Source organism: Lithobates pipiens, unplaced genomic scaffold, assembly GCF_037356315.1.
Source record: "Lithobates pipiens isolate NorthernLeopardFrog02 unplaced genomic scaffold, aLitPip1_a1.2 Scaffold_28, whole genome shotgun sequence".
Classification (NCBI taxonomy): domain Eukaryota; kingdom Metazoa; phylum Chordata; class Amphibia; order Anura; family Ranidae; genus Lithobates; species Lithobates pipiens.
The window spans coordinates 96,901,672-96,925,876 of NW_027507789.1; the positions used below are offsets into that span (position 1 = coordinate 96,901,672).

Sequence of the window (24,205 nt, forward strand, 5' to 3'; positions counted from 1 at the left end):
TACCTGTCCAGGGAGCACACAATTTCGGCATCCAAGCCGATTTTCAGATCGGCTGTCAGATGCAGTTGCCACTGTTATTCGTTGTAAGGGAAACCGGCAGTCAGTTCCCTACTGAGCATGCGCGTTGGGATTTCTAATTGGCCCGGCGGCGGGGGGAAAGAGGGCGGACAAATTTCCGAGGGACAGCGACGTCTGGCGGAAGTGAGGAAGGGTACCTGTACAAAACGGGGGGGGGGGGGGGCAGATTATCGGAAGTTTCACTTTTGAGTGGAGCTCTGCTTTAGAAAAAAAATCTGGAGCAGGGATCTCCCTTAAGATCCATACCAGGCCCTTTAAGTCTGGTATGGATCCTAAGGGGGAACCCTGCTCCAGATGCTGATTTATTTTTTATTTTTATTGATTTTGACATGTCATTACGACTTGTGCTATCGAAGCCGGAGCACATGACCAGCGTGAACCGGCCCTTACTCAGCAATAGAGATCTGTATGAGGAAGTTGGTGACGAGGACTGGCCCTTATTCATCTACGCCAGGGATATGCAATTAGCAGACCTCCAGCTGTTGCAGAACTACGAATCCCATGAGGCATAGCAAGACTCTGACAAGCACAAGCATGAAACCCAGAGGCAGAGGCATAATGGGACTTGTAGTTTTGCCACAGCTGGAGGTCCGCTAATTGCAGATCCCTGATCTACGCTAACATACAGCAGTGTAGGGAGAGAGAAAAAAATAGGATTTTTATACTCCCCATAAAATCCTTTTCTCTGAAGTTCATCGACGGAGACAGCATCTTTAATCTTGACCTTAGGGTTATATCACCACCTTTAGGAGAGGACTTGGCAGAACACATAAAAACATCAAAGCTAAACAGTACCGCCAACGGGGCGGTCCTAGTGGCTATCCCCTCCCTCTGCTACTATCGTTTATCAAAAAGCAGTACAAACATAAATAGGAGGGGTGGGTGCTGTGTCCGTCAATGAACTTCAGAGAAGTTGCTTGGATGTCCCCAAGCAGTGTCAAAAACAAAGGGTGGGAACAGAAAGAAAATAAACTCCACCCATAACACAAAAGAACTCCTCAACAAAGGAGTTGCAGCCTTAATCGGCCGCCTGCAGAACCTTGCGGCTAAGCATGCATCCAAAGATGCGCTCACATCAAGCTAAAATTTAGTGAATGTGTGAACGGACGACCAGATCGTCGCCTTACACACCTGAGAAATGGACACTTGATGTCGGAAAGCCCAGGAGGCACCAATTGCCATGGTAGAATGTGGCGTGAAAGGAAAGGGGGCGCCCGCCCCCTTATGGCATAAGCCTGAACCATGAGCTGTCTGATCCACCTAGAAATGGTGGCCAACGAGACCGCCAGGCCCTTTTTCGACCAGCCACTGATACAAACAGGGAGTCCGACCTCCGAAAAGAAGCCGTAGCAGACAGATACACCCGCAGAGCCCGGACCACGTCCAAAGAATGCAAAGCAACCTCTTTGGGATGTGACAGCCGAGGACATAAGGATGGAAAAACAATGTCCTCATTTAGATGAAAGGCTGAAACAGCCTTTGGAAAAAACAAAGGCTGCAGGCGCAGCACCGCCTTATCCTTGTGGAGGGTCAAGTAGGGAAACTTTCATGACAAGGCCACCAACTGAGAAACCAGCCTTGCAGATTTAACAGCCACTAGAAAGACTACTTTCTGAGACAGTGTCAGTAAGGGAATCTCCCTAATGTTTTCAAACAGCGGTTTCTGAAGCACCAAGAGCACCAGATTCAAATCCCACGGAGGCAGCGGTGGTCGTACCAGAGGGGCAACATGTCAAACCCCCTGAACAAACGTACTCTACAATGAATGAGTCGCCAAAGGTCGCTGAAAAAAAAAAAAGACAGCCAAAGCTGATCTCTGCCCCATAATGGTGCTTAATGCAAATTTCTGATCCACTCCTCGCTGCAAAAACAGCAGGATCCTGGAAACTGAATATGCACGTGGACGCCTTCAACGTACAACGATAAAGCTTCCGAGAGGACTTCCGCTCACTCAGCATAGTGGAGATTACTGAAGCTGAGAGTCCTCGGTCCCTTAGCACCTGGCTTTCAACAGCCATGCCGTTAAAACCAGCGACGGTAAAGCAGGATCAAGTATTGGACCTTGAGATAGAAGGTCCTCCCGCATCAGCAGCCGCTAAGGAACATCCGGCACCATTCTTACTATGTTGGCATACCAAGGACATCATCAAGGCCAATCAGAATAACTGGAATCCCCTTGGCCTCCACTCTGCGTAGCAGACGAGGTAGGAGTCTGAGCAGGGGGAAGGCATAAATCAGCCGATAATGCCCCCATGGAGCCACTAACGCATCCGACGTGTCCGCCCAGGGATCCCTTGACCTGGCCACACAACCTCTGTACCTTTAGATTGAGCCGAGAGGCCAAGAGAACCACATTTGGCGTGCCCCACTTCAGGCAAATGAGCCAAAATACTTCTGGATGCAGCAAACATTCCCCCTGGTCCAGCAGCTGATGACTGAAGTAATCCACCTGCCAGTCATCTACGTCCGGAATGTATACGGCTGACAGAGCCGGCACGTACCATGATGCCCACTGTAGGATGTAAGCGACCACCAGTGCTTCAGCCGAGCTCCTTGTCCCTCCTTGATGGTTGACATAGGCCACCGCTGTGGCGTTGTCCGTCTGGATCCTGACCGGATGCCCATGTAGCCTCTGCAACCCTGTGGAGATGGACCACCTAATTGCCCGAAGCTCCAGCACATTGATCAGCAGGCAGGATTCTTCCTGCGTCCAGTGACCCTGGGCTGGCTGTATGCCCCAAACTCACCCCCCCCCCCAGCTCGTTAGGCTGGCGTCTGTTGTGATCACCATCCAATGAAGAGGACCAGACCAATGGGCCGGAGACCTTAGCCACCAGAGAAGAGAATCCCTGACTAGCAGGCTCACCCAAATTTGACAATCCAGGGATGTCAGAGATTTGTCCCATTTGGATAGGATCTCTTTCTGCAAAACTTGAGTGTGGAATTGAGCATATGGTACCACCTTTAAAGTGGCTTTCATGAGACCCAGAACTCGCATGCAGAAACGCAGCGACGACTACCAGCAGGACACCAACAACTGCACCGCCGATTAAAGAGTCTTCAGCTTGTCCGGAGGGAGAAAAACTCTCGCCTCTGAGGAGTCCAGAATCAAGCCCAGGTACTCCAAGCGCTGAGTCTCCACCAACACCGATTTCTGGAGGTTCAACACCCAACCAAACTCGTAGATTCTGTATGGTGTTCTCCACATCCTCCCTTAATTCTGAGGCAGGACCTGCTCCCAAGAGGAGATCGTCCAGGTAACCCACGATTATGATTTCTCGTAGTCTTAGCAACGCCAGAATTGGGGATAGCACCGTGGTGAAGACCCTTGGCGCTGTCGCTAGGCCAAAGGGGAGAAATTCAAATTGGTAGTGCTCGTCCCCGAATCCAAATCGTAGAAACCTCTGATGCCTGACGCATATGGGGACATGGGAGTATGTGTCCTTGATGTCCAAAGACGCCAAGAAATCCCCCTGATGGAGTGCAGTGACCACGGTACAAATCGATACCATCCAGAACCTTTGCACCTTCACATAGCAGTTGAGGGCCTTGAGAACCAGGACTGGACGGACCCCTTCCTTCTTTGGGACTTCAAACAGATTGGAGTAGAATCCCTGAAACTTTTCCGGCGTCGGTACCTGTACTATCACCCCGCACAGCATCAGGTCCTGTATTGCCCCAAACAGGGCCTCCCGACGAGCCCGAAGATGATGAAGGTTGGAGGGAAAAAATCAATTTGGCGGACAAGAAAGAAAATCTATCTTGTAGCCCGACGAAACCAGTTCGCAGACCCACTGTTCAGAAAGGAGGGAGGTCCACTGCAAACTCCCAAAGGTGACCCCCCCCCCCACCCTAGAGTCGGGCGGGGCAAACCATCATGTGGCAACAGATTTGCTCACAGGCTTGTTCGGCTTGCGAAACCAGGGGTGCTTTTGTCTCTCAGCGAGCACCTTGTCGGACTGGGAACACTTACCTGCCAACCTGGGCGGATGGCTCCTTACCCTTTCTGGACTGTGGAAGAAAGTACTCTTCCCCCCCAGTAACATTCTTAATAATGTCATCCAAATAGCCTCTCACCTTGGAAAGGCAAATCCGCCAGGGCTTTCTTAGATGCCTGGTCCACAGACCAGCATTTAAGCCAAATCAACCAATGCAGCACCACTACCGATACTGAGGCTCCAGAAAGCAAATGGGCCGTATCCAGGGCCGCATCACAGACATACTTTAGGCCATGCACCAACTGGTCTGCCAGTTTCACGCAGACCGGGGAAACCTTTTCCTTCTCCAACTCGCGGTGCAACAACTTAGCCCATTCAGTAAGCATTTTTGACACCAGGGCTGGGGTAACACTGGCCGCAATGCTGACCCCACCACCATAAACATGGACCGGGTGACTGCCTCAGCCCTTCTGTCGGCAGGGACTTTGAAAGAGGGGGACCCTTCCACTGGAATCGTGGTTACTTTATTTGACCTGGATGGGAGGGAGGGGGGAGTCAACAACCGGAGGAGATGTCCATTTTTTCAGGAAACTCGCCTCAAAGGGGTAACGCACCGCCATTCGTCTCGGGACTGAAAAGGTCCGCTGCGGGCTTCCCCACTCCTTGTAAATAAATATAGAAAAATAAGTTAAATACGGAAACACCTTAGCAGTGCGGGCCGGCTTGTGGGACTCAAAAGGGGCCAACACCTCTGCAGATGCCCCCACCGTATCCTCTATCTTTAAGGTATCCCGCACAGCTGTCATAAGTGCTCCTACTAGCGCTTTTTCCTGCGCTGACCCGGAAACGGAGTCATGCTCACTGTCCCAACGGTCCTGGTCCGCATCCTCTGAAATGTAAAAACAGGGGTCACCTGTCACATCGGCACCCTTGTCTGAAACAGAGCTTTCCCAGAAGACGGTGGGGTGGAGGGGCGTTTTTTATCCCCCTTGCGCCCGCACGCTGCTTCCACCCTGGCAACAAAAGACTCTAGGACTGCCGACATTGTGTCCATAGGCACCGCAAGTGCAGGGGAACCGGTTGCTATAACAGGGCTGTCTGGGGATGAAGCACCAGCTTCTGACGCCATTCTGGCCCACTCTCACCTGTCACCCTTAGGGACCCAAGGCAAGCAATAAAAAATGCCCACCCTCCTAGCAGCCACAGACTGAGGGGCCCCCTGCAGAACTCACCACCCTGACCCAGGTACTGCGCTGTGCTGTCACCGTTCATTCTCCCCCCTGCCTGCCACAAGGTGTCCTGTGTCAGTTTTGTGCTGTTCCAGGTTTAACCAGCGTCCACTGCTAGGGTATAAAAGGTCTGAGGCTACTAAAATAAATGGCCACCGGGCTCCGCAGCAAATGCAACCAAATTTGCCCTCAGCAAATGCAAATGCAACTGGCCACCGGACACCAAGAAAACGGCCGCAGATAAGCACATGGCTGCAGCTACAAGGAGATGGCCGCAGCTGCAAGAAAATGGCCATGGCCACCGGAAAATGGCCACGGTTCCCGGCACGGAGTAGCAACACGGAAAGTGGAATTTATAAGAAGTTTATCCTTGTTTTTTTTCCTTCTTTTCTTCCTTTTTGGCTTTTTTTTTTCTTTCCATTTTCATTGGCCGCTGCTAAAGCCTATCACAGTCCTGCTAGCCGTGTCCACCATTTGGAAGAAGATGTCTCGCTTGGTTGCCACTATCAGTATCAGAAAGAAGGGATTTCAATGTGATTGAGAAAATCCTAATCATGTGACAGTTTGTGGAATTACTGTTGAGCTCCTGGAAACTTTGTAGAAATTATTCCTGAACCTTAGCATCACTACTGAACCCTCTGTGTTCCTTTAAGCCACAGGCAGTATTCAGCTCAATGACAATCACAACCAACTTTTGCTGCGCCACACTCTTCCTCAGCTGCGGGGTGGCCCAACTTATGATCCTGCACACAGGCTCATTGCTTTCAAAAAATCCATTCCATCACATACAAGCAAGTGGGCTGGATGCGAGAGTTTGATCAGCAGGATGAGTGTGACAAGACAGGTAGATGCGTTTCATCTCTGCTTCCTTTCACCACTCGCATATCACGCATATCATAGATGAGAAGCGGGTACAACGGTAGAGCAGATGAGCAGGAGGGTACAACAGCAGTGAGCAAAATGAGGAGTGGTTCAGAGGTGGGACAGACGAGCAGGAGGGTACAGCTGTGGGGCAGATGTGCAAGGAGGTACAGTGGTGGAAGAGATGAGAAGGGGGTTCAGCAGTGGGACAGGAGAACGGGGGGTACAGTGATGGGGTGGGCAGATGAGCGGGGGGGGGGGGGTTTCAGTGTTGGGCCAAATGAGAAGGGAGTTATAGTGGTGGAGCAGGAGTGCAGGGGAAACAGGGTGAAACAGATGTGCAGGAGGTACATTGGTGGGGCAGATGAGAAAGCAGGTTACAGTGGTGGAGCAGATGAGTTCAGTGTTAGGACAGATGAGAAGATGATTCAGTAGTGAGACAGAAGAGCATAGTGATACAGCGATGGAGCAGATGTGCAGGGAGGTACAATGGTGGGGGGCAGATGAGAAAAGGGGTACACTGAAGGGGGGGTTGCGTAGGGGGGTTACAATGGTGGGACAGATGAGCAGGGGGGTACAGGGGTGGGGCAGATGAGAAAGGGGGCACACTGGCGGGGCAGATGAGAGAGGGGGCACACTGGCGGGGCAGATGAGAGAGGGGGCACACTGGCGGGGCAGATGAGAGAGGGGGCACACTGGCGGGGCAGATGAGAAAGGGGGTACATTGGTGGGGCAGATGCGCAGGGTAGTTACAGTGGTGTGGCAGATACGCGGGGGGGGGGTACAGTGGTGTGGCAGATACGCGGGGGGGTTACAGTGGTGTGGCAGATGCGCAGGGGGGGGGGGGGTTACAGTGGTGTGGCAGATGTGCAGGGGGGGTTACAGTGGTGTGGCAGATGCGCGGGGGGGGGTTACAGTGGTGTGGCAGATACGCAGGGGGGGGGTTACAGTGGTGTGGATGATGAGCAGGGGGTTACAGTGGTGCGGCACATGCGCAAGGAGTTACAGTGGTGGGGCAGATATGAAGGGGGTTACAGTGGTGGGGCAGATGTGCAGGAGGTTACAGTGGTGGGACACATGAGCAGGGGAGTACAGTGGTTAAACAGATCTTCAGGGGGGGACAGTGATCTGAGGTGTGAAGGTGCACGAATTGGGGCTGATCTAAAGTGTGAATGTGCAGGAATTGGGGCTGATCTGAGGCGTGAGTGCAGGGGGTTCATTTCTTACTATTACTTAGTTTACAGCATTCACTTTATAAAAAATCCTTTTCGTGAATGAGAGTGTAAAGTTGACATTTTTTGTTATAAAATCGGCACGCTCAATTTCTTTGAAAACATTTTTCGGCACACTGTGCTCAAAAGGTTACCTACTCCACGATCTAAGGGATGAACTTCTGTCTGCAAATGAAGTCAGTTTAACCACTTAAAGAGGAATTGCAGTCTGCTCACACAATTTGTAATAAAACCATCTTTGCCATTCTGAAGCTTCCCTCCAACCACTTTGCATATTATTTTATATATACTGCGATTCTGTACTTGCTAAATATGCTGCACAAATCTCCCTCCACCGAGTTTGCCTGTAATCATTTTAACTGTGGGCAGCTGAAGTCTCTGACCGTCTCCCGTTGCCATGTCCCCAGTCTCTGACCGTCTCCCGTTGCCATGTCCCCAGTCGCTGACCGTCTCCCGTTGCCATGTCCCCAGTCGCTGACCGTCTCCCGTTGCCATGTCCCCAGTCGCTGACCGTCTCCCGTTGCCATGTCCCCAGTCGCCATGTCCCCAGTCTCTGACCATCTCCCGTTGCCATGTTCCCAGTCGCTGACCATATCCGTTGCCATGTCCCCAGTCGCTGACCATCTCCCGTTGCCATGTCCCCAGTCGCTGACCATCTCCCGTTGCCATGTCCCCAGTCTCTGACCATCTCCTGTACCATGTCCCCAGTCTCTGACCATCTCCTGTACCATGTCCCCAGTCTCTGACCACATTCTCTCTTTAGACCATTGGGACGTCCCCAAGCAGTGCCAAAACGAGGGGTGGGAAAACAGCATAAAACTTCATCCACCATGGCATGTGGAAGCTAGTACAAACTTTACCCACAAAAAACTACAGTGTGTGGAATAACCACCTACCCTCAAATCGCACCTTAAAGAACTTAAAAGGTACTGCGTTTTTACCCGAAAAAATTGCATATACAATTGCAATTATACAGCCGCCTGCAAAACTTTGCAGGCCAAAACAGGCATCACCCTATGCGCTGACATCTACCTTGTAGAACTTTGTAAACGTGTGGACAGACGACCAGCTCAACGCTTTACACACTTGAGTGACAGACACTTTATGTCGGAAGGCCCAAGACGTTCCGATTGCCCTTGATGGGCCGTGACCGGAAAGGGGGGCACCTGCCCCTTCAAGGCATAGGCTTGTACTAAAATCTATCTGATCCACCTGGAAACGGTGGCTGATGAGACTGGACGAACCACGTCCAGAGCATGAAGGGCCACCTCCTTAGGATGTGTCGGCTTAGGACACAGAGATGGTGACACAATGTCCTCATTGATTTGAAACGCCGAGACTACCTTCGGCAGAAAAGATGGTTGGGGACGCAACACCACCTTGTGGATAACCAGATAGGGTGACTTACAGGACAAGGTCGCCAGTTCCAAAACCCTCCTGGCTGATGTGATGGCCACTAGAAAGACCACTTTCTGGGAAAGAGTCAACAGGGGAAACTCTGATATTTTCAAATGGTGCTTTTTGAAGCGCGGATAATAACAGGTTCAGATCCCACGGGGGTAACGGTGGACGCACCGGGGGACTACATGTCGCACCCCTTGAGCAAAAGTACCCACTAGAGAGTGGGATGCCAGAGGTCACTGAAAAGGGACAGCCAAAGCTGCTATTTGTCCTTTAATGGTGCTTAACGCCAATTTCTGGTCCACCCCTTGCTGAAGAAACAGCAGGATCCTGGATATAGAAAAGCACGGACGCCATCCTTTCTCCACACATATGGAGATGTAGGCCTACAGGTACGAAGATATATCTTCCAGGAAGGAGATTTCCGTGCTCTCAACATATTTGGGATCACCGAGTCCGAGAGACCCGGTTTCCTCAACACCTGGCTCGCAATAGCCATGCCGTTAGAGCCAGCGATGGTAAAGCAGGATGGAGAATCGGACCTCGAGACAGAAGCTCCTATCACAACGGCAGTCGCCAGGGACCGTCTGCCAAAAGGCGCACTAGGTCTGTGTGCCAAGGATGCTGAGGCTAATCTGGGGCAACCAGTATTACTGGGATCCCCTCGGCTTCCACTCTGCGAAGCAGACGTGGTAACAGTTTCGGTGGAGGAAAGGCGTAGATCAGCTGGTACTGATACCACGGAGTCACCAGCGCGTCTGGCACGTCTGCCCACAGATCTCTTGTCCTGGACACGAATCTCGGCACCTTCCGATTGAGACAGGAGGCCTGGTTTGCCCCACCGCAGGCACAGTAGCCTGAACACCTCCGGATGCAACGCCCATACTCCTGGGTCCACATCTGACGACTTAGATAGTCTGCCTGCCAGTTCTCCACACCAGGGATGTAAATGGCCAACAGGGCAGGTACATGTCGCTCTGCCCACCGAAATATGTGAGCGACCTCCCATGCGGCGGCCAAGCTTCTTGTTCCTCCTTGGTGATTGACCTATGCCAAAGCCGTGGCGTTGTTTGACTGGATCCTGATCGGACGCCCTTGCAGTCTCATTGACCATGTGGAGAGGCATAGCCTGATCGCTCTCAGTTCGAGCAGATTGATTGGCAACTTGGATTTCTCCGTCAACCAGAGGCCCCGAGTCGACTGAACTCCCATCACCCCACCCCAGCCGAATAGGCTGGCGTCCGTTGTGATCACAGTCCATTTCAGAGGTAGGAACGACTTCCTGGACTGAAGCACCGGGGACCTCAGCCACCAGATAAGGGAACTCCTGACTAACTGGCTCACCTGGATCTGTCGATCGAGGGACAACGGAGATTTGTCCCACTTTGTCAAGATATCCTTCTGCAGGACTCTGGTGTGGAACTGGGCATATGGTACTGCCTTGGAGGCCACCATTAGTCCCAGGACTCGCATACAGAAACGCAGCGACAACCACTTGCGGTTCATCAGCAGTTTTACCGCAGCTCTGAGAGTCTGCAGCTTGTCTGAAGGGAGAAACACTCTCGCTTCCCTGGAGTCCCGCAGCAAGCCTAGATACACCAAAAGCTGAGTCGGTACTATCACTGACTTTTTTAGGTTCAAGAGCCACCCAAATTTTTGCAGGGTCTGCATGGTGATCGCCACATCCTCTTCTAACTCTGAGGCGGAAAAAGCTCTCAGGAGGAGATCGTCTAGGTAACCCACGATCGCGATCCCGCGTTGCCATAGCAACGCCAACACAGAAGCCAATACCTTGGTAAAGACTCGGGGGCTGATACCAAACCAAAAGGGAGAGCCACAAACTGGTAGTGTGCTTCCCGCTGCAAATCGCAGCAACTTTTGATGCCCGGAGGTATGTGCAGGTACGCATCCTTGATGTCTAAGGACACCAGGGAGTCCCCTTGATGGAGTGCAGCAACTACTGAGCGAACTGATTCCATTCTGAACCTCTGCACTTTCACAAAGTGATTGAGGGCTTTTAGATCCAAGATTGAACGTACCCTTTCCTTCTTGGGAACTACAAACAGGTTCAAGTAGAACCCCTGGAAATGTTCAGATTCTGAAACAGGTACAATCACCCCGCTTCAGCAGATCCTTTACTGCCCCCAAGAGGGCCTACCGTTGAACTGGGAGAATGGGTATGCTGGAGGGGAATCTGTTTCTGTTTTGCGGTCAAGAGAGGAACTCCATCTTCTAGCCGTAGGAAATCAGATCGTAGACCAATTGATCGGACAGTCGAGAGGACCACCGGGCTGCAAACTCCCAAAGGCGACCCCCCCACCCATGACTTGGGTGCGTGGCACTTTTGTTTGCAGGTTTGCGGTTCCAGGGACGTTTCTGTCCTTCCGTGGTCGTCCTGTCGGGCTGGGGACATTTAGCCGAAGCTCCAGGCGGACGAAAAAGCCAGTTGTAAGTGGAAAAAGAGGGCCCTTGCCTATGGCGTGGCTCCTTAGCCTTCCTGGCCTGTGGAAGTAGTGTACTCTTACCACCTGTGGCATTCTTAATAATGTCATCCAAAGAGACTTCAAAGAGCCAGTCGACAAGGAAAGGAGGATCCGTCAGGGCTTTTTGGATGCCTGGTCAGCAGACCAGCATTTCAAGCAAATCAGGCGCCTCAGCACCATTGTTGACACTGAAGCCCGGATAACAGAGGCAGAGTATAAAGGGCCGTGTCACAAACGTACTTAGGGCCTTGCACTAGTTGGTCTGCTAGTTCCACACAGACACGAGAAGCCTGCTGTTCTCCCAAGTCGTGGTGCAACAGCTTTGCCCACTCAGTTGGTGTCTGCAACACAAATGTGGATGCCAGTACTGGTCGCATGGTTGACCCCACAACCGTAAACAAGGAACGAGCCACTGCCTCAGCCTTCCTGTCCGTGGGATCTTTAAATACAGGAGTCCCCTCTATCGGGATCGTGGTTACTTTGTTTAACTTGGATACTGGGGGGTCCACGACCGGAGGAGCCGACCACTTCTTGAGAAGGCTTTCCACAAAGGGGTAACACACCGCCATGTATTTGGGGACCAAAAAGGTCCGTTGCGGTCGACCCCATTCCCTGTAAATGAACTTGTCAAAATAAGTCAGATATGGGAACAGCTTAGGTGAATGGCTGGCTTATGGGACCCAAAAGGGACTGCTGGCTCCTGAATCCTCAGGGTATCATGCACAGCTGTGATAAGTGCTCCAACAAGCTATTTGTCACGCACGGACCCGGACTCATCCTCACTGTCCAAACAGTCCTGGTCAGCGTCACCTGAAGGACAGAGCAGGGGTCACCAGCCTCAGCAGGGCCCGAATCTGTGTCAGAGCTCTCCCCAGGGGGGGGCGGTTTTTAGCACCTTGCACCCACGCACCGCCTCCATCTTGGCAACAAACAAATTGAGGCGCGCCAACAAAGCGTCCAAGGGCACTGCGCATTCTGCAGGCGAACCGGTTGCAATTGCCTGGATTTCGGGGAAATGCCAGTTTCTGAAGCCATGCTGACCTACCCTGTCTGCCACCTGAAGGGGACTTAGGACAGTGACAGTCCCACCCTCCTTACTGCTGCTGGCTGAGGGGTTCTTTCCCGCAGGACTCACCACCCTGACAGGTTCTGCGCTGTCCAGCAAGTTGCACCCGTGTTCTCTGTCAGCTCCCAGGTGCAGAGGAATACGCTCTGTGTCATTCAAAGCTGCTGCTAATGGCGCTGAAACTGCTCTGCAATGTGCTCAGGCTCAAAGAAAATGGCCGTCCAGCATAAGGACATAAAGCACTGGGAAAATGGCCGCCGGATTACAGGAACACACGCTGTCTCTAGAGAAGCTGAAAAAGCGTGCTCAGGCTTCTAGAAATGGCCGCCAGTATCCAGGACAAATCACAGGGAAACTGGCCACAGAGACACAGTAGAGCATGCTTTCCCTTGCCCATACCCAAGATGGCCACTGATACTGAAAAACCATGAGGGACAGAGCTATAAAATGGCAGTGATCAGCACTGCAGCTATCACAGGCACCCCCAGGAACATGAAAAACACCACTCAGGACACAGCCAGCCAGCACACCACCCCCAACCCTGCATAGGCGAGAGCCCCCCCCCCCCCCGGAGAGACCCTGCACATGACACCCGCACCACTAAGCAGCTACACACAGGGAGGTGAGGGGGGAAGATAGGGACAGGCAGAGAAGAGAGGGAGGTGAGGGACCCCCGAATCGACCTCCCAGGGAATGTCCAGCTTCTCAGCCCCGCCGAGGCAGGGAGAGCTGTACTTACCAGTCCTGAAGAGCTGGGAGACATTACATTACAGACCCACTCTCCAATCAGTACAGGGTGGCTGCTGGCCCAGCACATTTTGACGCAGACATCAGTAGCATGGTCATGTGTGCCTGAAGCATAAAAGCTCACCGATCACCTCTGGAGCTGAGGTATGTCACCCAGCCGGCTGTTGATAGCAAAAGACAGGATCTTTCCTCTTGCACAAGAAGGAAACCTTCTGCAGAAAAACCACGGACCGATGGGCCCGTCCGGGCTCCTAGGTCCTTCTCCTTCACTAGGCAAAATAAAAGTGAGACTGCAGTAGCATGTTGAGGGGTTGTTACCCTTGGGCGGAACTAGAAAGTTCTAGTTTTATTATCACATGTTAACATGTAATGCCTAGTCCTCTCCTGAAGGTGGCTTAACAACCCAATGGTCTAAAGAGAGAAGCTGTCACAGTCAGTGAATATAATGCCGCGTACACACGGGCGGACTGTCTGGCCAACTTAGTCCGCCGAAACACATTTCAGCGGACAGTCCGCTCGTGTGTGGGCTTCAGCGGACTTTTTCAGCGTGCAGTCTGGCGGACTAAGTATTTCGGAATTTCCGTAATACTGTCCGTCGGACTCGCATTTCGGCGGACAATCCGCCCGTGTGTATGCCAGTCCGCCGTACTTTTGAAATGAGCGGACTTTTCCCGCCCGGAGAAAAGTCCGCTCATTTCGAGCGGGTATCCAGGTAGGCGGGGCCCGCGAAGGAGACGTCACTGGCCCCGCCGCCTGGTATGGAATTAAAGGGGAACCCCAACGCCGAAAAAAATCGGCGTGGGGGTCCCCCCCAAGTCCACAACAGACCCTTGTCCGAGCACGCTACCCGGCCGGCCAGGAAAGGGGGGCGAACGAGCGCCCCCCCTCCTGAGCCGTACCAGGCCGCGTGCCCTCAACATGGGGGGGTGCCTTGGGGAAGGGGGGGCCGCGCGGCCCCCCCACCCCAAAGCACCTTGTCCCCATGTTGATGAGGACAAGGGCCTCTTCCCGACAACCCTGGCTGTTGGTTGTCGGGGTCTGCGGGCGGGTGGCTTATCGGAATCCGGGAGCCCCCTTTAATAAGGGGGCTCCCGGATACCGGCCCCCCACCCTATGTGAATGAGTATGGGGTACCCCATACTCATTCACATAGGGTGGGGGGCCGGTATCCGGGAGCCCCTTTATTAAAGGGGGCTCCCGGATTCCCATACTCATTCACATAGGGTGGGGGGCCGGTATCCGGGAGCCCCCTTATTAAAGGGGGCTCCCGGATTCCGATAAGCCACCCGCCCGCAGACCCCGACAACCAATGGCCAGGGTTGTCGGGAAAAGGCCCTTGTCCTCATCAACATGGGGACAAGGTGCTTTGGGGTGGGGGGGGCCGCGCGGCCCCCCCTTCCCCAAGGCACCCCCCCATGTTGAGGGCACGCGGCCTGGTACGGCTCAGGAGGGGGGGGGCGCTCGCTCGCCCCCCTTTCCTGGCCGGCCGGGTAGCGTGCTCGGACAAGGGTCTGTTGTGGACTTGGGGGGGACCCCCACGCCAATTTTTTTCGGTGTTGGGGTTCCCCTTTAAGTCCATACCAGGCGGCGGGGTCAGCGACGTCTCCTTCGCGGGCCCCGCCTACCTGGAGACGCGCTCGAAATGAGCGGACTTTCCTCCGCGTGTGTGGGCGAGTCCGTTCATTTCAAAAGTAGGGCGGATAGTATGGCGGACTTAGTACGCCGTATTAGTCCGCTCAAAAAGTGGTGTGTGTGGTCAAGTCCGTTCATTCGAAAGTATGATGGACTGTCCGTCGGATTGTCTGACGGACTAAGTTGGCCAGACAGTCCGCCCGTGTGTACGCGGCTTAAGAGAAATATTTTTTTTTAAAACAGTCGCTTTCGGTATCTGTTTTCGGTCTAGTGTATTTTTCATTTTCGGTATCGGTTTTTGGCATCAAAAAAACCCATTCGGCGCATCCCTAGTACAGAGAGGATGGGTGGCTTTTATAAAAGTGTTTAATAACCACATTAAAGACTAAGCCTTTTTCAGACACTTGTTGCTTACAAGGTAAAATCTTTATTTTTTGCTATAAAATTACTTAGAACACCCAAACATTATATATATATATATATATATATATATATATTTTGCAGAGACCCTAGAGCAGTGATGGTGAACCTATGGCACACAGAGCCCTCTCTGTGGGCACGCAGCTTACGGTGCCAGTGCCTCCAGGATAGGAGGGGGTGAGGGGAATTCCCCAGACAGGCAGTCACTTGCACTGGCGGTGCAGGCACGGAGGAGCCAGCTCCCTTCCTTGCATCAGTGTGATTGGGCAGAGGGGCAGCCGATGTGTGTAAATCCCTCCCTGCATGCACCGATGCCTCTGAAAAACCAATGAAGAGTGACTCCTCCCCCTTCCTGGACTTTGAGAGCCAACAGGAGAGAGGCTGCCTGTGCAGGGGCTCAGGCACTGAAGCATGACCATATGGAGGACTGTGTACATACACAGGTAGGACACTGCTACAGAAGGGAAGCCAGAGGTCACTGCTATAAGGGAAAGAAGGAGGGGGGCAGAGGACACTACTGTGTGTAAAGATGGCAGAAAACACTACTTTGGGAAGGGCCACCCCCCATAGCAGGGTCCTCTACTGGCCTTCACATTACCCCTCCTGAACCCTGCGTTCTGAGCACAACGCATTCCTGATCCCAGCATTCTGAGCACAACGCATTCCTGATCCCTGTATTCTGAGCACAACGCATTCCTGATCCCTGTATTCTGAGCACAACGCATTCCTGATCCCTGTATTCTGAGCACAACGCATTCCTGATCCCTGTATTCTGAGCACAACGCATTCCTGATCCCTGTATTCTGAGCACAACGCATTCCTGATCCCTGTATTCTGAGCACAACGCATTCCTGATCCCTGTATTCTGAGCACAACGCATTACTGATCCCTGTATTCTGAGCACAACGCATTACTGATCCCTGTATTCTGAGCACAACGCATTACTGATCCCTGTATTCTGAGCACAACGCATTTCTGATCCCTGTATTCTGAGCACAACGCATTTCTGATCCCTGTATTCTGAGCACAACGCATTTCTGATCCCTGTATTCTGAGCACAACGCATTTCTGATCCCTGTATTCTGAGCACAACGCATTTCTGATCCCTGTATTCTGAGCACAACGCATTTCTGATCCCTGTATTCTGAGCACAACGCATTTCTGATCCCTGTATTCTGAACACAACGCATTACTGATCCCTGTATTCTGAGCACAACGCATTACTGATCCCTGTATTCTGAGCACAACGCATTACTGATCCCTGTATTCTGAGCACAACGCATTTCTGATCCCTGTATTCTGAGCACAACGCATTTCTGATCCCTGTATGCTGAGCACAACGCATTTCTGATCCCTGTATTCTGAGCACAACGCATTTCTGATCCCTGTATTCTGAGCACAACGCATTTCTGATCCCTGTATTCTGAGCACAACGCATTTCTGATCCCTGTATTCTGAGCACAACGCATTTCTGATCCCTGTATTCTGAGCACAACGTATTTCTGATCCCTGTATTCTGAGCACAACGCATTTCTGATCCCTGTATTCTGAGCACAACGCATTTCTGATCCCTGTATTCTGAGCACAACGCATTTCTGATCCCTGTATTCTGAGCACAACGCATTTCTGATCCCTGTATTCTGAGCACAACGCATTTCTGATCCCTGTATTCTGAGCACAACGCATTTCTGATCCCTGTATTCTGAGCACAACGCATTTCTGATCCCTGTATTCTGAGCACAACGCATTTCTGATCCCTGTATTCTGAGCACAACGCATTTCTGATCCCTGTATTCTGAGCACAACGCATTTCTGATCCCTGTATTCTGAGCACAACGCATTTCTGATCCCTGTATTCTGAGCACAACGCATTTCTGATCCCTGTATTCTGAGCACAACGCATTTCTAATCCCTGTATTCTGAGCACAACGCATTTCTGATCCCTGTATTCTGAGCACAACGCATTTCTGATCCTTGTATTCTAAGCATAACACACTCCTTTGAAAAGGTTCAAAAAGCACAAAAGGTTTTTTTGGGGGCACAATCATCCATTTTTGGTCCCTTAGGGCTCATTCAGAGGGATGATTAGTCCCATTCTCTGTACAGAGCCGTTAGGAGGTTTAATTCCGTGTTGGCACTTTGAAATGAATAAGTTGGTTTTGTATCGCTGTTTGGGCACTCGGGCCCAAAAAGTTTGCCATCACTGCCCTAGAGAATAAAATGCCGGTCACGGCAATATTATGCCACACTGTATTTGCACAGCAGTCTTTTTTAAAGCAATATTTTGGGGGGGAAAATGCACTTCAATGAATTAAAAAAAAACAGTAAAGTTAGCCCAATTTTTTGTATAATATGAAAGATGTCATGCCGAGAATCATGAGAGAATGGTGATCTTTATTCTAAGCAAACAAATCATGATTCTCATTTTATCCTTAATTGTGGAGCTCTGACAGAAACTAAGAAAAACTTTACATACGTTTTTCAAAATTTTCCAATTTTTTTTAGCAAACAATTAAAAACCCAGTGGTGATTAACCGCTTAAAGCGGATGTCCACCCACCGCTGCAAAAATTAAAAGCCAGCAGCTGCACATACTGCAGCTACTGAATTTTAATAATCAGACACTTACCTGTCCTGGAGTCCAGCGATGTCGGCACCACAGCTGATGTTTCCATCAGGTGCATGCCACCTCCATTGTGAGTAAGGGGAACCCTACTGCGCATTCACGAGGCTCCGCTCCTCTCTCCTACTGGCTCAACGGCCCGGGGAAGGAGGAGGGAGCCCGGGCGGTGACATCAATATCCGTGGCTGAGGCTCCCAAAAGTGGGAACAGGATAACTCTGAAAGACAGGTATTCTGTCTCCCTCCCCCCTGAAAGGTGCCAAATATGGCAGGGGAGGAGTTCAACAAGGGGAAGTTCCACTTTTGGGTGGAGCTCCGCTTTAAAGAAGTGTTCCGCTTAAAAAAAAATAATAATAATTAAGTCAGCAGCTACAAATACTGCAGCTGCTGACTTTTAATAATTGGACACGTACCTGTCCTAGGGTTCAGCGATGCAGGGTTTCAAAGCCCCGCTTGTCTTCCCCTCCGCTCAGCAGCGCTGGCATTTTAACTGTGGGTGCCCCCGTTTGTGGCTTCACAGCCGGGCACCCACTGTGCATGCGCAAGCCACACGCCATCATCTGGGACCTGTCACGTGTCCCAGATGATTGACAAGAGGGAGGGGAGCTGAGGTAAGTGGCATCAGGAGCCCAGGCGCCAAAGGAGGCAGACCACGAGGGGCCCCCTAGCAACAGGCATTTATAGGTGAGTAAAAAAAAATTCTCCAAGCACACAAAAAAATTTTTGGGGGGGGTGGAACTCCACTTTAAGGACCGGATGAATTTTCCGCCTTAACCGCTTCAGGGCTGGAGGATTTTACCCCCTTCCTGACCAGAGCACTTTTTGCAATTCGGCACAGCGTTGCTTTAACTGACAATTGTGCGGTCATGCGACGTGGCTCCCAAACAAAAAAAAGAGCGTCAATTTAAAAAAATATATATATTTTTTACATTTTGCTATAAAACATACCCCCCAAAATATTTATAAAAAAAAAAGTTTCCTCAGATTAGGCCGATACATATTCTTCTACATATTTTTGGTAAAATAAATAAATAACAATCGCAATAAGCGTTTGATTGGTTTGCGCAAAAGTTATAGCGTTTTGTTTTTTTGGGATCACTGTCATTTATACAGCAATCAGTGCTATACAAATGCACCGAAACCTGTGTAAATGACACTGGCATTGAAGGCGTTAACCACTAGGGAGCAGGGTAAGGGTTAAGTGTGTCCTGAGGCGTGTTTCTAACTGTGGGGGGCGTGGCTATGTGTGACACATAGGGAGCAGAGATCAGTAACACTGTCACTAGGCAGAACAGGGAGATGCTTGTTTACATTAGCATCTCCCCGTGAGACGATCGCGGGTATCCCCACGCCGATCGAGTCCGCGGGACCCGCGGCTCGACTCACAGAGGTCCTGGCATGTACAGGTACGCCCATTTGCCCAGCCGTGTCATTCTGCCAACGTACATCGGCATGCGCCGGTCGGGAACCGGTTAATGACCAGGCCATTTTTTGCGATACAGCCCTGCGTTGTTTTAACTGACAATTGTGTGGTCGTGCATCGCTGTACCTAAACAAAACTGACGTCCTTTTTTTCCCACAAAGAGTGCATTCTTTTGATGGCATTTGATCACCTCTGGGGTTTTTTATTTTTTACGCTATAAACGGGTTTTGTGCCAAAATCCGCAGTTTAACACAATCAAGCCGCTGTGCAACAGACAGAAAAAACGCTGTTCAATACACCCAACACCCGCCCAGCAACAGTAAGGCAGAATTTGACCATTTCATACGCTCTCTGCGCTTAGCAGAACGTCACATACTGCCTCTGACGATCTGCACATGCGCCGTGTCGCCCTCACTCCAGCTTATCAACATATCAGCTGGAGTGACGTGGCATACTGCACATGCGCAGACCCATCAGCGGCATTTTTACGTCTAAGGGCATTTCTCTATAAAACACTGGAGAGAAAACCGCTACAGTTTACCGCCTGGGCAGCTGTCCGTTGTGTGTGAATACAGCCTTAATAAAATCCCTGATTAGGGTTTTCATTTTGGGGGTTAAGAAATACAGTAGAATAACAGTCTATACCGAACCATAACTAAAATTAAAAAATGCCCCCAACCCATTAAAGCTTTGTCAGATATCAGTGGCAGTAATTGTAGCCATACAGCGACCTATATAAATCCACAATGGAAAGACATGCACAATGGCTGCTGTAGCAAGCTAGCATTTCCTCCCACCTACACATATCTGCCCCCTGTCCTTGGCACCCCACTCTCACCCTGAGCTCCGATCCCACGGCGCTCCTCCAATTCTATCGGCCAGGGCCTACACTCCGAGCTCAGCACCCGGAAGCAATCCTTCGTCATAGACCTCGCGAGACTTCACCAAGACAAACACATTCACAGGAAACACACGAGAGAGCAGAGCGGAATTCGTGAGCGTGACCTGGCACATCATGGTGCAATACACTGAACGGCCATCGGAGGGCGAACGAATAACAATAACATTGGGAATCGTCTTAGACAGCGTTTTGCTCTGAACCCTTTCCTGCTTAGTAGATCACATGAGGTGGGATGCAGTTATCAGTAAGAGGCTACTGCCCTTGATTTAGAAGGTTGGAAAGCTGCATGCTTCACAACTAAGGATGAGCTCAGGCGTGTTCCCATGGTCCACATGCAGAGCCCGCCAGGAAGTCGGCACAGCAATGTGCTAATCACAGGCAGTGAGACATTGCCTATATGCACGGCTGCAGAGATTGGGCGACTTCCTGGCAGGCTCTGCACGTGGAGCATGCTAACACGCCTGAGCTCATCCTTAATCAGAACTGTTAGCAGTAAATGGTGCCAGTGAGCACGAAAAGGGGGCATGAAGGTGATCGAGGCTCCTATAGCATTACTTTACCTGTGAAAAAAATAAAATATTTTTCTTTAGCAAGCAACATCATAGTTGCCAACATTGTAAAAAAAATGTATAGACACACTTTTTTGTCTGTAGGTAGAGTATTGTTATAATTAGGGGGCGGGGCATTCATTTGTAGGTGTGACATTGTGGGGAAATAAAAAATGCGGCATGGTTTAAGCTAAATATTGGGTATGGCTTAACCACTTTCAGACCGGACCATTTTGCTGGTAAATGACCAGAGGTCTTTTTACACTTTGGCACTGCGCTGCTTTAACTGGTAATTGCGCGGTCATGCAATGTTGTACCCAAACAAAATTTGCGTCCTTTTCTTCCCACAAATAGAGCTTTCTTTTGATGGTATTTGATTGCCTCTGCGATTTTTATTTTTTGCGATATAAATGTAAAAAGACCGCAAATTTTGAAAAAAAATGATATTTTCTACTTTTTGTTATTAGAAAAATCCAATAAACTCAATTTTAGTCATACATTTAGGCCAAAATGTATTCAGCCACATGTCTTTGGTAAAAAAAAAGTCAATAATTGTATATTTATTGGTTTGCGCAAAAGTTGTCACATCTACAAACTAAGGTACGTTTTCTGGAATTTACGCAGCTTTTAGTTTACGACTGCCTATCTCATTTCTTGAGGTGCTAAAATGGCAGGGCAGTACAAAACCCCCCCAAATGACCCCATTTTGGAAAGTAGACCCCCTAAGGAAATTGATAAGAGGCATGTTGAGCCCATTGAATATTTTATTTTTTTGCCTCAAGCGATTGAATAATGACAAAAAAAAAATTTTTTTTTTTTTTTTACACAAAGTTGTCACTAAATGATATATTGCTCACACATGCTATGGGCGTATGTGAAATGACACCCCAAAATAAATTCTGCTGCTTCTCCTGAGTATGGGGATACCACATATGTGGGACTTTTTGGGAGCCTAGCCGCGTACGGGGCCCCGAAAACCAAGCACCGCCTTCAGGCTTTCTAAGGGCGTAAATTTTTGAGTTCACTTCTCACTACCTATTACAGTTTTGAAGGCCATAAAATGCCAAGATGGCACAAAACCCCCACAAATGACCCCATTTTAGAAAGTAGACACCCCAAGCTATTTGCTGAGAGGCATGTTGAGTTCATGGAATATTTTATATTTTGCCACAAGTTGCGGGAAAATTACAAACTTTTTTTTTTTTTTTTTTTTTTTTAACAAAGTTGTCACTAAATGATATATTGCTCATGCATGCCATGGGCATATGTGAAATGACACCCCAAAATAAATTCTGCTGCTTCTCCTGAGTACGGGGATACCACATATGTGGGACTTTTTGGGAGCCTAGCCGCGTACGGGGCCCCGAAAACCAAGCACCGCCTTCAGGCTTTCTAAGGGCGTAAATTTTTGAGTTCACTTCTCACTACCTATTACAGTTTTGAAGGCCATAAAATGCCAAGATGGCACAAAACCCCCACAAATGACCCCATTTTAGAAAGTAGACACCCCAAGCTATTTGCTGAGAGGCATGTTGAGTCCATGGAATATTTTATATTTTGCCACAAGTTGCGGGAAAATTACAAACTTTTTATTTTTTTTTTTTCACAAAGTTGTCACTAAATGATATATTGCTCACGCATGCCATGGGCATATGTGAAATGACACCCCAAAATAAATTCTGCTGCTTCTCCTGAGTACGGGGATACCACATATGTAGGACTTTTTGGGAGCCTAGCCGCGTACGGGGCCCCGAAAACCAAGCACCGCCTTCAGGCTTTCTAAGGGCGTTACAGTTTTGAAGGCCATAAAATGCCAAGATGGCACAAACCCCCCCCAAATGACCCCATTTTGGAAAGTAGACACCCCTAAATTTAGGGGTACACTAGTGAGACTAGGTAATAAATGGCGGGTGCCCTGAAACTATAAAAAAATAACTAACCAACCAGCGTCACCTGTAACAGTTATATGGTGATCACTGGTGAAAGGGTTAACTAGGGGGCTTTATGCGGTAGTATATGGGGGTCCCTGGCGCTATAAAAAGATGCAGCGAACCTAAATACCTACCTGCCTAACTAGCGTCACCTGTGACACTAATACAGCGATCAGAAAAACGATCGCTTATTAGGCTGGGTTCACACTGGAGCGATGCGGGAACTCCACGAATGCGCGGCGGGTTCCCGCATCGCATTCCTCCCGGCGGCAGTTCACACTGCCCTATGCGAACTGCTGGGAGTGTCAGTGAAATGTTACTGACACCCCCAGATCAGTTCGCATATCGCAGTGCGATCTGCAAACTCGGATCGCATGGTGTGAACACCCATGCGATCCGATTCTGCTGCGGGCCAAAAAAAGGGTCCCGTGCGAATTTGCGGCGGGTGCGGCAAATGGCTGAACTCGAATCGCACAGAGATCGGATGTGATTTGCACTGCAGTGCGGTGCGAATCACATCCGTTCTCATAAACCGCTGCAATGTGAACCCAGCCTTAGTGACACTGGCGACGGGGGGTGATCACGGGGTTAAACCTTTATTGGGGGGGTTAGGGGGGTACCTTAGAACTAAAGGGGGCTAACCCTAACTGCCCTAACAGTTATTAGTCACAAATGACACCCGCCGGGTGATCAGGGGGTTAAACCTTTATTAGGTAATAAATGGCGGGTGCCCTGAAACTATAAAAAAATAACTAACCAACCAGCGTCACCTGTAACAGTTATATGGTGATCACTGGTGAAAGGGTTAACTAGGGGGCAATCAGGGGGCTTTATGCGGTAGTATATGGGGGTCCCTGGCGCTATAAAAAGCTGCGGTGAACCTAAATACCTACCTGCCTAACTAGCGTCACCTGTGACACTAATACGGCGATCAGAAAAATGATCGCTTATTAGGCTGGGTTCACACTGGAGCGATGCGGAAACGCCGCGAATCCGCGGCGGGTTCCCGCATCGCATGCCTCCCGGCGGCAGTTCACACTGCCCTATGCGAACTGCTGGGAGTGTCAGTGAAATGTTACTGACACCCCCAGATCAGTTCGCATATCGCAGTGCGATCTGCAAACTCGGATCGCATGGTGTGAACACCCATGCGATCCGATTCTGCTGCGGGCCAAAAAAAGGGTCCCGTGCGAATTTGCGGCGGGTGCGGCGAATGGCTGAACTCGAATCGCACAGAGATCGGATGTGATTTGCACTGCAGTGCGGTGCGAATCACATTCGTTCTCATAAACCGCTGCAATGTGAACCCAGCCTTAGTGACACTGGCGACGGGGGGTGATCACGGGGTTAAACCTTTATTGGGGGGGTTAGGGGGGTACATTAGAACTAAAGGGGGCTAACTCTAACTGCCCTAACAGTTATTACAGTCACAAATGACACCAATGCAAAAAAAAAAATGACATTGGTGTCACTGTGACTGGGGGGCAGGGGTAATTGGGGGGGTGATCGGGGGGTAAAGGGGGGGTGTGAGTGTGCCTGGCATGTTCTACTGTGTGTGTAGAGTGTTGGTGCAACTCACCGATCCGCTCTCCTCCGTGTCGGAACGAAAAATACCGACACGGAGGAGAGAATACATCACTTCCTCTCCTGTGTTTACATTACAGGAGAGGAAGTGATGTCACCGGGGATTTCTA

General features: G+C 50.4%; 1 protein-coding gene across 1 annotated transcript in view; it reads right to left on the reverse strand.

Moving 5' to 3' along the window:
- The window catches only part of MED1 (mediator complex subunit 1), a 552,713-nt gene extending 532,600 nt beyond the window's left edge, over positions 1–20,113 (reverse strand). The window contains exon 1 of the mRNA XM_077459477.1: positions 19,970–20,113. The gene's annotated coding sequence lies outside the window, so the exon portion shown is untranslated. The remainder of the gene's footprint in view (positions 1–19,969) is intronic.
- Positions 20,114–24,205: the final 4,092 nt, after the last annotated feature.